Consider the following 14,719-nt stretch of genomic DNA (forward strand, 5'->3'; position numbering starts at 1 on the left):
TAGAAATTAATTGTATATTTGATGTTGCTGTAAGAATTGGTCTCAACATACTTTTGATAAAGGAGATTTTAGTCATTTTATTCGTAGGATTATTCAATAATTATCCACTGAATGAGAATAAAATCAGTTTCGCGTATGATCTGAATTGTTTGATGGCGAATTACTCGAAAACCATACACAGACATCGAGTTTTGTTCTTGGATAACAGTTATTACAATAAAGTTACTGATTTCGAACATAAAAAATATTATCATGAGCTTTTAACAGTGACTGAACCTTGAACTCATAATTTTACAATTCAGTCATCATTTATTTACTATGATTTTACTTTGATGCGTGTTAATAACTTTTGCCATCAGACCCCGTCCTAAAAAGATGACTTTAATTTTAATGGTCGTGCTTCGCAATCCCCCACCAAATGTATATAGGTGACGTCTTAGTTACTGTGGCAAAAGAATTAACTTCGTCATGATGATCATTCATCAATAAACATTTTTTCCTAATGTTATACAACATCTTGTGTTCCTTTTAATTTTAATTTTGGGGAACTACATTATTCATTAGAATCTATAATCTCTACTTGATTGATGAATTGTACTTATTCCCTATAGTTCGGTTCCTTAACTCATGATTCATGTATCCAAATTTTCTTTAGGGGTTTACTAATAACCTAATAAATTAATTAACTTAATTTAAAAGGTCACAGGCTAGATATAGGAAGAAGGAAGGAAGAATAATTGATCAATATTTCCCAGTGCCAAGATGAATTTCGCCTTCTGCGCTACATATTCTCAACCAGATTGAACTGGTCAAGTGCAAAAACCTTCCATTATGCAAATACTCCGCCTCGTAAATTATTTCATTAAATCATATACGGGCGCGCGGTAAAAAGTGAAATCAGCTTGCATGCCTGCAAGTGTGACTACGGCCATCGCCTAGCCCCGAACAGAGGCAATTCGCTGCACCCTGTACGACGAGCATCGCGAATGCTACCCATTTGAAATCGATCTGCGATTGCGCATCAGCAGGCAGAAGCTCTGACTTGTTTCGTTGGATGGTAATATGTAGAGCCCCCGGAGATTGGTAACAGACAGTAGGGGATGTATTCGGGTAAAATTATGCTGTCAAGTTTGTCTGTTTTTTTTTCTGTAAAGAGCGAGAAATTCAGACTAAACTATTTCATGCACCTTTACTTTACTTGAATCATCGCAATAGGTATATAGAAAAATCGATCCCAGTCAGGTTCACCTATCACGCAGACAGGACTGATCGTTTCCGCCACGAGATAAATCATTTTTAGCAGTTTGATCAAATCCAATTTAAGGTTAATTTCATGCTCTTCCCTCGCACAGATGGAGGCTCCCCAACTGATTGAACTCAGTTGTAGTGCTAGTAATTGTGGTATGATTGAAAATTTCTAGATTCGACCAGTTTAGTTGGTAAAGAACGTTCCAATGGATGAGCAGCTTTATCGTGATAGATTGAAAATTTTTATTGATGATTACCTAACACAACTGCAAATGCCGTGCATGAGCTTATATCGCAAACATCGTACCAATATTTTGTGCCAATCAAATCTGTTTCCTCTAAAGATAAACAAATGCATTAATACTGAGCTTGTAACACGCTAGTATAGTACGTTTTAAATGTTGTAACAATGTCAATATTTCGAAATTCATACCTTCGAGACGGCGCGAACAAATGGAACTGCTTAGAGAAACCAACCCATAAGGGAAAGCGCAGTAACACCGCTAAACAGGTGAACAAAACAGTCATTTCGTAACGCTGGAAAACTTCGGCCCAATTGCGTCGTCCGCGACTCTGATTGACAGCTTGCGCGTTACATGCCGTTTGCTTGATTCGAAGTGACTGACCACGGCGGCGGCGTTGATGTGGCAAGCGACATAAAACGCGATCCGATCCAATTACGAAGCAGATGCGGACGTTTCGCAGGAGCCCATTATTGCTTTGGCGAAAATGAGCGGCCGACGGGCGGTCAAACAAGTTCATCATGGGCAGAACTGATTGATTATATCGCAACACCGAGTTTAGAATGGATTTGGATGAAGATTTGAGCGAGCGTGATGAAGACCAGCGAGATTGTCTGTTTTTGCTGGCTGGCATATGGTGCATTTTAAAGTACACCACACTTTTTTGTTTTCCACTGAAATTTTTTTCACAAATTTTCCAATGACAGCGTTCTGATGAACAAATAATATATAGAAATAACAGAGGTGTTATTGACAACAATTGAAGGAAATGAGCCCAGTATTTCAGCTCAAAATATGGTTGATTTCTAACTTGTTTAAATGGCACTTTACTTCGTGCTGAAAGGTAAAAAAAACATGTCATTTTCTTGATCGACACGAGAAATGTAAAGAAGTCGGAGCGGATGATTACTTTCATTGAAAATTCAATTAAGCATTGAAGCGAGATTCTGCTTTTATAATTCTAATGCTAAATTTGAAATAACGATATCGAACTATCAATTGCATTTGATGATCGTAATAGATTTAAAAACTTAGTTCTCAGAATTGGATGTGAAAAATGTTCTAAAAATATTTAAGTTGTTTTTTTTTTTGTAAAATTCTGAAAAAACTACACTGGTCGACAAAGTACATGAAAAAGTGCATTCCAAAAGCTCAAACCGGAAAGAAATAAAAGATTGTAGCTATTCAACCATTCCAATGAATTTGGGTGCTTCTAGCCTGGTGTTATTTTTTATAAACTTTGCTTTGAGCCTCCAAGGCATTGTCGATTAAGCAGTAAGGTGAAATTAGGATCAATTCTGTCTTTAGTCTCATCCATTTATGAAACAACTAAAATTGGAATCAATTCCAGCCTTCCCCTTTTCTGTTATTTAGAAGCGTTCTTAAACCATAACGCTGAACTGAAATTACTTTCATTTTCAAAAAGGAATTTTCTAAATATATTTTGAGATGAACTTTTGTTGTCTTATGTTTCTTTTGTACCAGAAGTCTCATTAAAATAATCGAGAACAAACAAAGGGAAGCAAATAAAACATGTAATATATTTTTTCAATATGTTCGCTGTATATGTCTCTATTGGATAATTTCTGTTGTGACAAATTCACCGTTAATTTGAATATTAAAAAAAAACATAAAAATTGCAACATAAAAGTCACTTTTCTGGTAAGTTTATTATAATCAAAAACCCAAATTTATCCACCTAGTGGTAAGACCCAGACTTTCTCATTCGAACTTATTATTTGTTCAAATAGAATTACACAACACTCTCATTTAAAAAATACACCTTGAAAATTTCTGCTGGATTTATTTTCCACTTTAAATAACAAACTTCTGGTGGCCATAAGAACAACACATGCAAATACCATGAAATAAATATGTTTCAAATACATCACGCGAAAAATCCACTGCTGATTCACTCTATTGCTCGCCCCTAACTACACACACTGCTTTGCGGGCGTTGTTTGTGCGACTGAAAGGAATGTCTCATCACACACAGGAGAGTTAGCTGACGCTGATAACTCTTATAGACCTGTGTGATCGAGACCAAAGCCAGTCTGGGTCATGCCTGCGAGTGCAACATAACAACGGAAGGTGCGCCGTAGGGCTAAATTTTTTCGAATTAATTTCTATCTTTAACAACGGGTTTTACCCGTTAACATTCAAGTTCATTAAGGGCAGACAGTGTGTGCAGCCGGGGAAGCGAAAAATAAGTGAACTGAAAACATGATACAGATTTGGAAAAACATACCGCATCCAGACGGGACTTGAACCCGCAGTCTCCCTCACTACTTTACTGGTTGCCGGTATACTTCCTAAAATGGCAAAATTCTGCTTAATCTGGTTATAGTACAACATCAAATTTGAAAAATGTTGAGGCCACATATTTTGATCGTTACTATAGTTTTAAACAGTCTCCGAGCCACTTTTCTTTCCATACCTTCTAAACCACATACTTAAACATTATGACGGTTTCAAAGACAAGTTTATTTGGTCCATTGAATCCAACTATGTTCAGATCGGTTGTGTAGTTTCTGTGGTATTTAATTAAGTTTTTTGATTCTTACAATTTGATACATAACGGACAAAGTTAAAGTCCGATAACAGTGTAATTAAATAGGATTTTATTGCGCAACTAGATCTTTTATGTGAGACTAATTTAGTGAAAATCGGTCCAACCATTCTGAAAAAATTGAGTGAGCTTAAGCAGTCTTTGGAACACAGGCGTAGCGTGGTGGGGGCCGCGGGGGCGGTCCGCCCCGGGTGTCACCCTCTAAGGGGTGACACCCATGAGGAAAATTTTAATATGTGTAACCTTCATAAGGGTGATATCCTTGAGATTTACTATCAATCAGGTGGAGGTCGCGGTGAAACCCTCGGAAATTATATAAATTTGCTTTCAAGAGTATAATTTCAACCAATTTTTCAAAAATAGGTAGATTTAGTGCAATTGAAAACAAACGTGCTAACTCTCACAAATTTTTGATAACAAAATGATTTCATTGCAACCTGGTGAAGGTGACACCCAGGAGCAAAGGGGTGACACCCAAATTTGCCGCCCCGGGTATCACCCGGTCACGCTACGCCACTGCTTTGGAATATGTTATTTTTCAAAACGTGATTTCCTTCTTTTATACATATCTTTTATACATAATTTGGAACCACATGTTTAATCATTAGTTAAGGATTTTCAAAACAGGCCGTCATTTGGCACCAGTTTTGTTTTAATTGATTGTTTAGTTTCTGAGAAAATGAAATTTCGTGATTTTCACAATTTGATACACGGTGCCTAAACTAAAAATCCGATTACAATGAAGTTCAATAGGGTGCTATGAGGCCACTAGATCTTTCATTTTCAACTAATTTTGTAAGAACCGGTCTAGCCATTTCTGAGAAAAGTAAGTGAGTTTAAGCAGTCTTTGGTATATGCTTTGCTTTTATAACGTGATTTGACATTTCTATAAATAACGGACAAAGTTACGAAGCAATATCAATAAAATTCAATAGCAACCTATGGGACAACTAGGCGTTTCATTCGAGACTAATTTTGTGAAAAACGGTCCAGCCATCTCTGAGAAAAGTGAGTGAGTTTAAACAGCCTTTGAAAAACATTTCTTTGCATAACTTTTGAACCATATGTTTAATCTTCATGAAATTAATAAGTTAGGAGTTCTGAAGATAGCCCGTTCATTTGACGTCAGTTTCGTTAAAATCGGTTGTGTAGTTTCTGAGATATTGATGTTTCGTGATTTTTACATTTTGATACATAACCTCTAAACCAAAAATCCGGTTACAATGAATCTCAATAGCAACCTATGAGGTAACTACACCATTCATTTGCAATTAATTTCACGGAAATCGGTCCAACCATCTCTGAGAAAAGTGAGTGAGAAAAAAAAGTTGCTCATAGACACACACACGCACACACACATACACACATAAAAACATACATACAGAAAATGCTCAGCTCGTCGAACTAAGTCGAGTAATATACGACATTCGGCCCTCTGGAGCACTTTCATACCTCTAGTTTTTTCAGTGATTGCTATACCTTTCTAGGAAAAAGGCAAAAAGTGATTCGATATAACATAACGAATTAAAAAAAAGATACGTTATAACGAGGAATACCTGTGTAGTTTTTTCTTGAGTTTGGTAATTTTGCTGGTTTATAGTTGCTTTTTTATGTTAAATGATACTAATTGCAAATCAATTTTTTCGTTTTTTTCTGGTTTTGGAGGCGTTTTCTGTTTCTTTGACTATTTTTTTTCTTAATTTGGAAATAATATCGGCTGAGGCCTTTCTGCTGTTTTGCGTTTTCAACTATTTTGACTGATTTTGACCATATAACTTTTCAATCGTTCTGACTTCTAGAAGTTGGAGATAAATTTGCGATCATTTTATTTTCATGATTTTTAAGTCTCGTTCGAAGCCTTATTCTTTTGTGTTTGTTTCCTTTAGCCTCAACAAATGTTTCCAGTTTACCCAGGGTGCATTTTTGATTATTTTTATTCTGGTTCTTCAAGTTTTTAGTAGAGCTTCAGGTGAGTTTAGTTAGTTTTAATGTCGTTTTTATTTAAGTGCTATGAAATTTTCTGATTTTTTTTTTCTGTGTGGACTCATCAGCGACCAGAGATTAGATTTATTGTGATATTACCCAGATGTTTTCTGTACTCCGCACTTCATATTATTGGCAGTATCACTATTGAAGTAAGTGATACGCTTATCATTCATGTCCGTGCTTGTGTGTAAGTTTTACCTTTCCGTTTCAAGCTTACTGCTCTACTTTACCGAGCCTCTGTCCATCCTAACAATATCACCTAGATACAATTCCCTGGAGAGAACTTTCATACGTTACTCACACCAGTTTTATTATTATAATAGAGACTTTTTTTAGGTTGGCGAATGGTTGGACACGTGTCACATGAGATCCTATTGTAGTTATTCACCATTGTGGGCAGATCCAGCAACTCCTATCCTAACCTCCACGTGGTACCGACCGGGATACGAGTAACCTTAGCGGAGATCGGGTAACCAACCCCGGTGAAAACTTTGGTCGCATGCTGACTGGGAAGGGGGAACGTACGTGGCTGTTTCCCCATGTTAGGGGCGGCGTACAACAGCGTCTGATCCGGAGCGGGCGGCTGAATCATGAAACGCGGTGCCTCGCCAGCTATATCAAAGACCGCAGCCCCGTCGCGAGACTAGGTATCGCAGCCCTAGTAAGGCAGCATACCGAATATTAAATACTACGAACAATCCAGATAGAAATACGGAACGGAATAATCGGCATGGACCTAGGCGAACGAAAAAGGACAACGATTATTGGAAACTCGGTACTTGGAATGTAAGGACTCTACTCGAACCGGCACGCGCAAGTATCCTGGCTAGAGAGCTGCGGAAGGTGAATGTGGAGGTTGCAGCTATCCAAGAGGTGCAGTGGCCGAAATCGGGAGAACGCGAATTCCGGGCAGTAGATCGTATTGCGGACACTTCATTTAAGTACCACATCTAGTAAAGCGGCGGCGTTAAAGCAGAAAGAGGAGTCAGTTTCGTGCTAATTGGAAAACAGATGAAGCGGGTCATTAGATGGAGGCCGATCAGTGACCGTATATGCGTGTTGAGAATTAAGGGCAAATTCTTCAACTACAGCCTAATAAATGTGTACGCACCGACCAACGAGAAACCCGATGACGAAAAGGAGAAGTTCTATGAGCTCCTGGAAAAGACATACAATGAGTGCCCAGGGCACGATATAAAGATTGTCATCGGAGATGCAAATGCACAGGTCGGGTAGGAAGACTTCTTCCGTCCCGTAACTGGTAGGGAAAGCTTCCACTCTACAACGAACGACAATGGCCTGAGGCTCGTTAATTTCGCTGCAGCTAGGGGGATGGCTATCTGTAACACTTATTTTGCACGCCGGAACATACGTAAGCACACCTGGATGCACACGATAGAGAGCTTTGCTCTCAAATTGACCACGTTCTGAATGATGGACGGCACTTTTCAGACGTTACAGACGTGAGGTCGTTCAGACGACCGAACGTTGATTCGGATCACTATCTCGTAGTAGCCAAAATCTGCGCCCGGCTGTCCAACGTGTTGAAATCCAAGGCAACGAGGAGGATGCAGTTGAACATCCAGCGGCTATTAACTGAAGGAGTGGCTGCAGAGTACTTGCAGAAGGTTGATGAACGGATTGAGGAAAGAGTTGAAGGGAACCTGAATGAACAGCGGAGACACATCCACAGTTCGATCAGCACTACAGCGCGAGAAGTGTTGGGTACAACTGCGGCAGCTCCGTCCAATGAGTGGTTTGACGCTGAGTACCAGCGAGTGACGGAGGAGAGAACCGCGCCGGGGTCACATGTTGGCCACGGCTGTGACTCGTCAGAGCGTGGGTAGTTATCGAGTTGCTAGAGCCGCTGAAAAGAGACTCCATCGCCGGAAGAAACGAACGGTTGAACGGTGAGGGTAACAGTGGAGTCGAAAGGAGCAGGATGACTATTGAGAATAATGGTCAAGCTGTGGATCCACCATCCATGGACGAGGTGAAGAAAGCAGTGAAAGAGCTGTGAAACTGCAAGGCAGCCGAGAAGCACGGCATTCCCGCCGAACTCTTCAAAGTCGGGAGCGAACAGCTGTATCGTGCCATCCATCGGATCATTCTGAGAGTGTGGTCTGACGAAGAATTGCCCGCGGACTGGTTGGAGGGTCTCATATGCCCGATCTACAAAAAAGGTAATCGCCTGGACTGTAGCAATCATCGGGGCATAACTCTTCTTAATACCGTGCACAAAATTCTTTCCCGCATCCTGTTCCACAGACTGAGGCCGTTGCAGGAGACCTTTGTTGGCGAGTACCAATGCGGTTTTCGAGGGGAACGTTCCACGACGGACCAAATGTTTACCTTGGGACAAATCCTCGATAAATTTCGAGAATACAACTTGCAGACGCACCATCTGTTCATAGACTTCAGGGCAGCGTACGATTCAGTTAAAAGAAATGAGTTATGGCAGATTATGCTCGAACATGGCTTCCCAACAAAGCTGATTAGACTGATTCGTGTCACCCTTGAAGGATCTACATCAAGCGTCAGAATAGCCGGTGAGATATCGGACTCTTTCGTGACGTTAGATGGTTTGAAGCAGGGCGACGGGCTGTCGAACTTATTGTTTAACATCACATTGGAAGGTGTTATACGGAGGGCTGGTGTGCAGAGAAGCGGCACCATCATTACGAAGTCGCACGGGCTTCTAGGTTTTGCGGAGATATCGGCATTATTGGTATTAATCGTAGAGCAGTGGAAGAGGCCTTCGGACCTCTTAGAAGGGGGGGGGGGGGGGAATAAATGGAGAAACATTTGAAGTATTCGACGAATTTATTTACCTGGGAACATTAGTGACATGTGGATACTTTCGGTTATTTTCAGTCAAACTTGAAATCAAGCACCTACATTTTTCGTAGATGCTCCAGTTTAATTCTAAGCTATTTGACTCCCATTTGTTTATTATATATTACTTTATATATTACTTATTATATATGTACTTTGTAATGATTTTCGTGAATTTTCATTTTTCGGACTACATTGGGATCATTGTTTTTTGTTCAGTAAAGGTTCTTATCGGATCGAGGAAAATTTATAATGGCTTTTATTTTCGATTTTTTCGTACTTTCAGATGCGACTTCTGTTTTTTAACCTTAACGTGTTTTTCAGTCATTTGACATTATATTCAGGATTTTTTCTTTTTATTTTTGTCTGGATTTTAAGGACTTTAAGGAAGGATTGGATGTTATTTGACTTTGTTTTATTTAATTGTTTCTTTGGCCCATAAAAGCCCCAGTGAAATCTATTCTGAAGGTCCATTTTCGGGGCTCATCACAAAGACACCCGAAACCATAAAAACCGGCCGGGTATGTGGAAATAGTTTTATGATCCTTGAACGAATAACTGTAAAATTCTGTTCGAATATTCATAAAATTTCTGTTTCGAAACATATCGTCGGAAATTTTGGTGAAAATTTTGGAAATTTTGGTGCCTAACCTAACAACGATAGAAGATCATAAAAGGCCAAAGAGTAATTACTCGCAGGGTTATACTTTTCTAAGTTCGCTTACGGAAAAGTTCACTTACGTGTCTGAAAATTTTACAGAAATGGTTAAAAACTAAAATTTTTTCCTTTTTTTTTTAGTTTGAGCTATAGAAAAGAGCGCCCATGTTATCCAGTCATATTAATTCAGACTTTGGTTATTTTGGAATTTTTGGGCATTTTCAACTGTATTTGAATTCAATTACATTACTCACTTCTGAAAGCATTCTTCCTTTTTTCGGCTGAGTTTGGTTCATTTTTTGTCCGTTTTTTTTTTTTGTCGTCTAGAGCAATATCAACCCATTTTGATTCAAGGCATTTTTAGCCAGCTTGACCTGAATTTAGAGTTTCTATATTTTGGAAGCGATTTTCAGGTATTTCGAGCTAAGCAATTTTTTCATTTTTTTTGTCTTTTGTCTAACGGTAATATTTTCATATTAACTTAGGACTAAGTTTTCTTTTGTTGTTGCTCTGCTTTTTGGAATTAATTTTCATGCAATTTTGGCTGCGTTTCGAAACGTTAAAAATATATAAAGCCTGATTGCAAATTATTTTCCTTCCGACTTCTCATTTTATTTTTCTCATTCTTCATTTTATCCATTTTGGGTTTAAATGTAACATCGTTTATTAATAAAAAATAAAAGAAGTAAAATTCAACTGCCGCATAGAACAATTATTGAAATTACTTCCGAAATCATGATATAATATTGCTTCAATATTTGATTGCTAAATAATTATTTCAATTCGTTGCTTAAGCACTTTTTTAAACGAGTTTAGAAATAAATGAAAGTCGCATCAGAGTTTCAAAGGATTTTAAATATCGGAATTAGATTAATTATTCAGTTTTCTCGACATTTCAACTGTGCATCTTTTTAACTGAGCGCTCGCTACCTAGGGTAATTACCAGTCACAAAGACTACAAATGTCAAATATCAACACAAACGGGGGACATGTGATAGGCAACATAAAAAAAACTGGTCCTTGATGGTTTTGCGGTTAACCTATGGCTAATTGGGGGTGTAGTAACAACAGAAACACACAAATCGAACATTCTGTCTAGCAGTCAACTTGAGAATGAAAATCTTTTGTGAAATTGTCTTGAAGCAACGTAACCCGCTATCTATCGAAATCCTCCTCGATGTTCATTAACGTTTGAAATGACATTTCAGCTAGCGAAACGATTCCGATTACTGGGAAGTGTTCTTCTCCAAGTCAGCGAATAGTTACTATACTGTTATAAATTCAAATTTCATATAGAAACCAAATTGTAAATTCATACCGGTGATTGTCTTCTCTAGTTGAAAAACAATTTTCAGATTTATTTTCACACCAACTTCATCAGTCAGAAAGTCAACCACGTTATGGACTCACCTTGGCTTGAACGGCGAACGGCTAAGCCGGCTCTAATCCTCAAATTGTCTTACGCGAAAGAACTTTCGCTCACTGCTAACACTATGGTTCACCCGGTCGTTGCTGCAGCCGGGCTGAAATGGTCAATCTCTTCCTCAAAATCACACCTACCGATGGTGTGTTGCATTTGCTAGATGCTAATTTTCATTCATGCGCAGCTGTTACAATGTTCGAAAACAATTTTTTGACCAACGTTGTTTTTCCACTGCACCACAATCTTGCTTTCGGTAACACTCGCAAGCACACTTGATTCAAATCTCCTCGCTGCATCAATTTTTCTCTGAGCAGCTCCACAATTTACATTTTATTCATTTTTTTTTTATTGAATTTGAAAAAGTACTCAACCTCTTTGCTGTTTTCGACCAGCGGATGAATCACACTCACAAACCAAATCAACAGAATAAACAATTGAGCGTAGGAAAGGCCACAAAACTAAAGTTGCAATTTTTCACCTTTTGCGTTCCGAAGCAGTGGAAGCAAAACCGCAAAAACCGAAACGGATAAATAAAATAATCACTAGCCGATTGAAGTTTCACTTTACCGAAGCGAAATATAAAGCGTCGACACCGTTTTCGAACGGCGGCGGGCGGCTCGAAACCCGCGGAGAAATGTCGGTCTGCTACTAACCGATGAAAAGTGTTTCACTCATAACGCAACCGCGGAGACGGTTTTTCTCTGTCTTCCTTTTTATTTATTTTTATATTTATTCGGATTATCGTGGGCGAACCGGATGACGGCAGGAGTGTTGCAGCGTAGTTTGATACCTTCCAACTGGTGATTATTACGGCTGGAATCCGCGGTGCCGGCAGCTGTTCGGTGTTAGATTGACGGTATCATGGCATTGATTGAGAGTTGGGCAGCTAATAGGTTATCTGAAAGGAAAAGAGGAAATAGAGACTGCTGGTTACAACAATATGACAGTAGATTTTCATTGGTTTTCGAAATGTTAGAAAATAGAATCCGTTAAACAAAATATCGGACAGATTGTTTTGAAATTGCTAAAGTATAAACCCATTAATTACATAAATATCGTTCATCAGAAGGTTATTTCCCAACTGGCAGTTACTTCGTTGTAGGAGCAACTGAGTACGAGAACGCAGGCAGAATCAATAAATGAAGTCCAATTCAATAAAGTGTAGTTATTGTGCTCGAAACGAAAGTTCAACAAATGAATTGTTCGGATTGCATCATCCACTCGTACCGTAAATGTGCCTCGGCTCGCTAGTGGCAGCTCTGACAGTCAGCTCAGCGCAACATTTCGGGTAGGGTGAATTCTAATACCTACGTTTTCGACTGGATTTTGCATTCTCCATCTCCATTGGATGAGTCAATTAAAATCTAACAAAAATAAAAATTCTACTCGCTATAAACAATCAAATTATTTTAGATTGTTCGAAGATCGTTGGAAAAATGGGTCCACCCCGCTGTGCTTATGTATATTTACTCCCACAACAAACGACGTCATTCGCTCCTGCTCGTTAGTGTTATGTATCCAGAGTTGGCCCGTTATATGATTCCTTATGATGCCCCCTAGTGTCGCTTATGTGATGGTGACACAATTTGCAAAATGCATAAATAAAAAACCTAGGCGAAAAGCTCCCGGTAGAAGCAGTTTCAGCTGTTACCCCTGGCGAATGCACCGGATTATTTATAATCTCCAGGGATATCTCTGGATGATTTTCTAGATGAATGCAATTAAAAATGTGAATCCCATTCATAATTTCAGAGTATATAAAATTATGCAGTAAAATGTGAACTAATAAATTGCTAATTAGTGGCTGGTCGGTCAGGGTAGTTATTCTGAATTATGACGGTACTAGTATATTTGAGTAGACTCAAGTTCTGTTTAGCGAGAATTTTCAAAAAGCATGCAAATTAATCCTGTTTGAACAGGTTCTTCGAGAATGTTACAGACGTACATTTGCTTATTTGTAGTTTTTATTCAGTCACTAGTTGAACGTTTCCGTACAAAGCATTCAATGGAAAATCACACATGGATAAAACTCTGTTGAACGCCCGTTGAAGGCCAATCATTTGCACATATCACGTCCCTTTTCAGCATCAATCAATTAAATTATCAATTCAATTATCACTTAAAATACAACAACAACCGAAAGTTGCCATTTCGGATTTGAAAATGACGTATGGAGTTCTGAGAATTAATCGAACGAGTCAAAAATTACTTGCCTTCAAATATTATTGTATTAATCAACTGATTTTGTCCTTTTTTTGGTTTTGTGAATGAACAAAACCAGTTTTATTCGTAGGGATTTATTTGAATGTATCTTATAATTTTAAGATGCTACAGACTTGACTGATGGAGAGATTTTTTTACTTGAAATTGCTTTCATTTATTCAGAAAAACTTTACCTAACTAAATTGTCTACCTAAAAAAATTCATTTCAAAAACATTTAGGATCACTTTTTGTTTTCAATTATTTTTTTAGCTAGGATTCTCTTGAAGTGATAATTAATAATAATAATTCTCTTGAAGTCATCCATTGACAACTTTTCTTTATGCATTATTCAGATAAATCGATTTATAGAAATATTAAGCCCTGTTCAGATGTTGATCCAGATAAATTTGAAAAAAAAAATGCTACTTGGTTGAGTAAGGCCTGCACACCCATAATCTCCCAGATGGTCTCGAGGTACGATGCTGGCCAAACAAGCCAGTCATCGTAGGTTCGAGTCTCGGCTCGGGAAAGACTGTTAGTGTCAGTAGGATCGTAGCGCTAGCCTCGCATGTGTCCTGTACACTAAACAGTCGGCTGCGAAGTCTGTGTATAAAAAACAGTAAGTCAAGTTCCGAATTGGAATGTAGCACTTATGCTTTGCTTTGCTCTGCACACCCACAAAGTTCAGTTCTGAGAGGATGCTACCAGCATCTGATCGAGTTTGCGAGAAATCGTTCAAGCGCGTTAAATCGCTGTATATCTGTACCCAGGCTTGTCGTTTTGAAGTAGAATACTTCTCTCAGGAAGTTCGGCTACATAGGGATGTGAAATGAAAATCTAAAATCGAAAAAAGTGAAAAATATGTCCAATTTCAAATGCTAATAAATCGGTTAGTATTCGATGGATTTCCTTCGTTCTTGCAGCAATAGATTGCAATATCTTCTAAGATTCTTCCCAAAATAAGATAATTGTAATTTCATTCTTCACACTATTGTACTATTGAAAATAGTCAAGCCTTGTCAAAACGAAAAATTCGACCTCTGATTGGTCGTTATATGCTTGCTTCCCAAGCACGGTCAACAGGATCATATACCTTGCAATTGAAAACATGCTATTTGGCCTACATAAGAACCTGTTTCAGCCGGAGCCGCTCAAAATAGTTCTAGACAGCGACAACAGCAGTCGTCCTTCCTTAGCAGCAGCACTAGCCCTGTGGTTGGTCACCCTGTCTCAGGAGCAGCGCGGTTTTTCTCAGCGTGTGTCGCCAGACAGCCATTATTCCCCCCGTGTTGGGGCAGCATGATGATTGCCATCAGGAAATCCAATTTCGGAAATAAAAATGCCTTTATAAAGCAAATAAACAAGTCATTGAAAGTTAATAATTTTTGTCAACGCAAGCAAGCATTCTGTGTTGCATCCTAGCAATTCAAATTTGTCGCACCCGTCTAATTTACTGAATGTGAAATAGCTTCCACAGTGCATGTTGTCCGTGTATCTTAATTCCCCCAATGTTAGGGCAGCTTAAAGGTTGTAATTAGCAACCGATTTTGAACCG

General features: G+C 38.6%; 1 protein-coding gene across 4 annotated transcripts in view; it reads right to left on the bottom strand.

The window, feature by feature from the left end:
* Nucleotides 1-14,719, bottom strand: part of LOC129721140 (probable WRKY transcription factor protein 1) — a 242,582-nt gene that overhangs the window by 143,383 nt on the left and 84,480 nt on the right. For 3 of the 4 annotated variants that reach the window (XM_055673333.1, XM_055673331.1, XM_055673332.1), the window contains one exon: nt 10,949-11,859. The gene's annotated coding sequence lies outside the window, so the exon portion shown is untranslated. Of the gene's footprint in view, nt 1-10,948; nt 11,860-12,009; nt 12,030-14,719 lie in introns of those variants that run through there. The other variant, XM_055673334.1, reaches the window with a different exon arrangement.

Source organism: Wyeomyia smithii, chromosome 2 (genome assembly GCF_029784165.1).
Source record: "Wyeomyia smithii strain HCP4-BCI-WySm-NY-G18 chromosome 2, ASM2978416v1, whole genome shotgun sequence".
NCBI lineage: Eukaryota > Metazoa > Arthropoda > Insecta > Diptera > Culicidae > Wyeomyia > Wyeomyia smithii.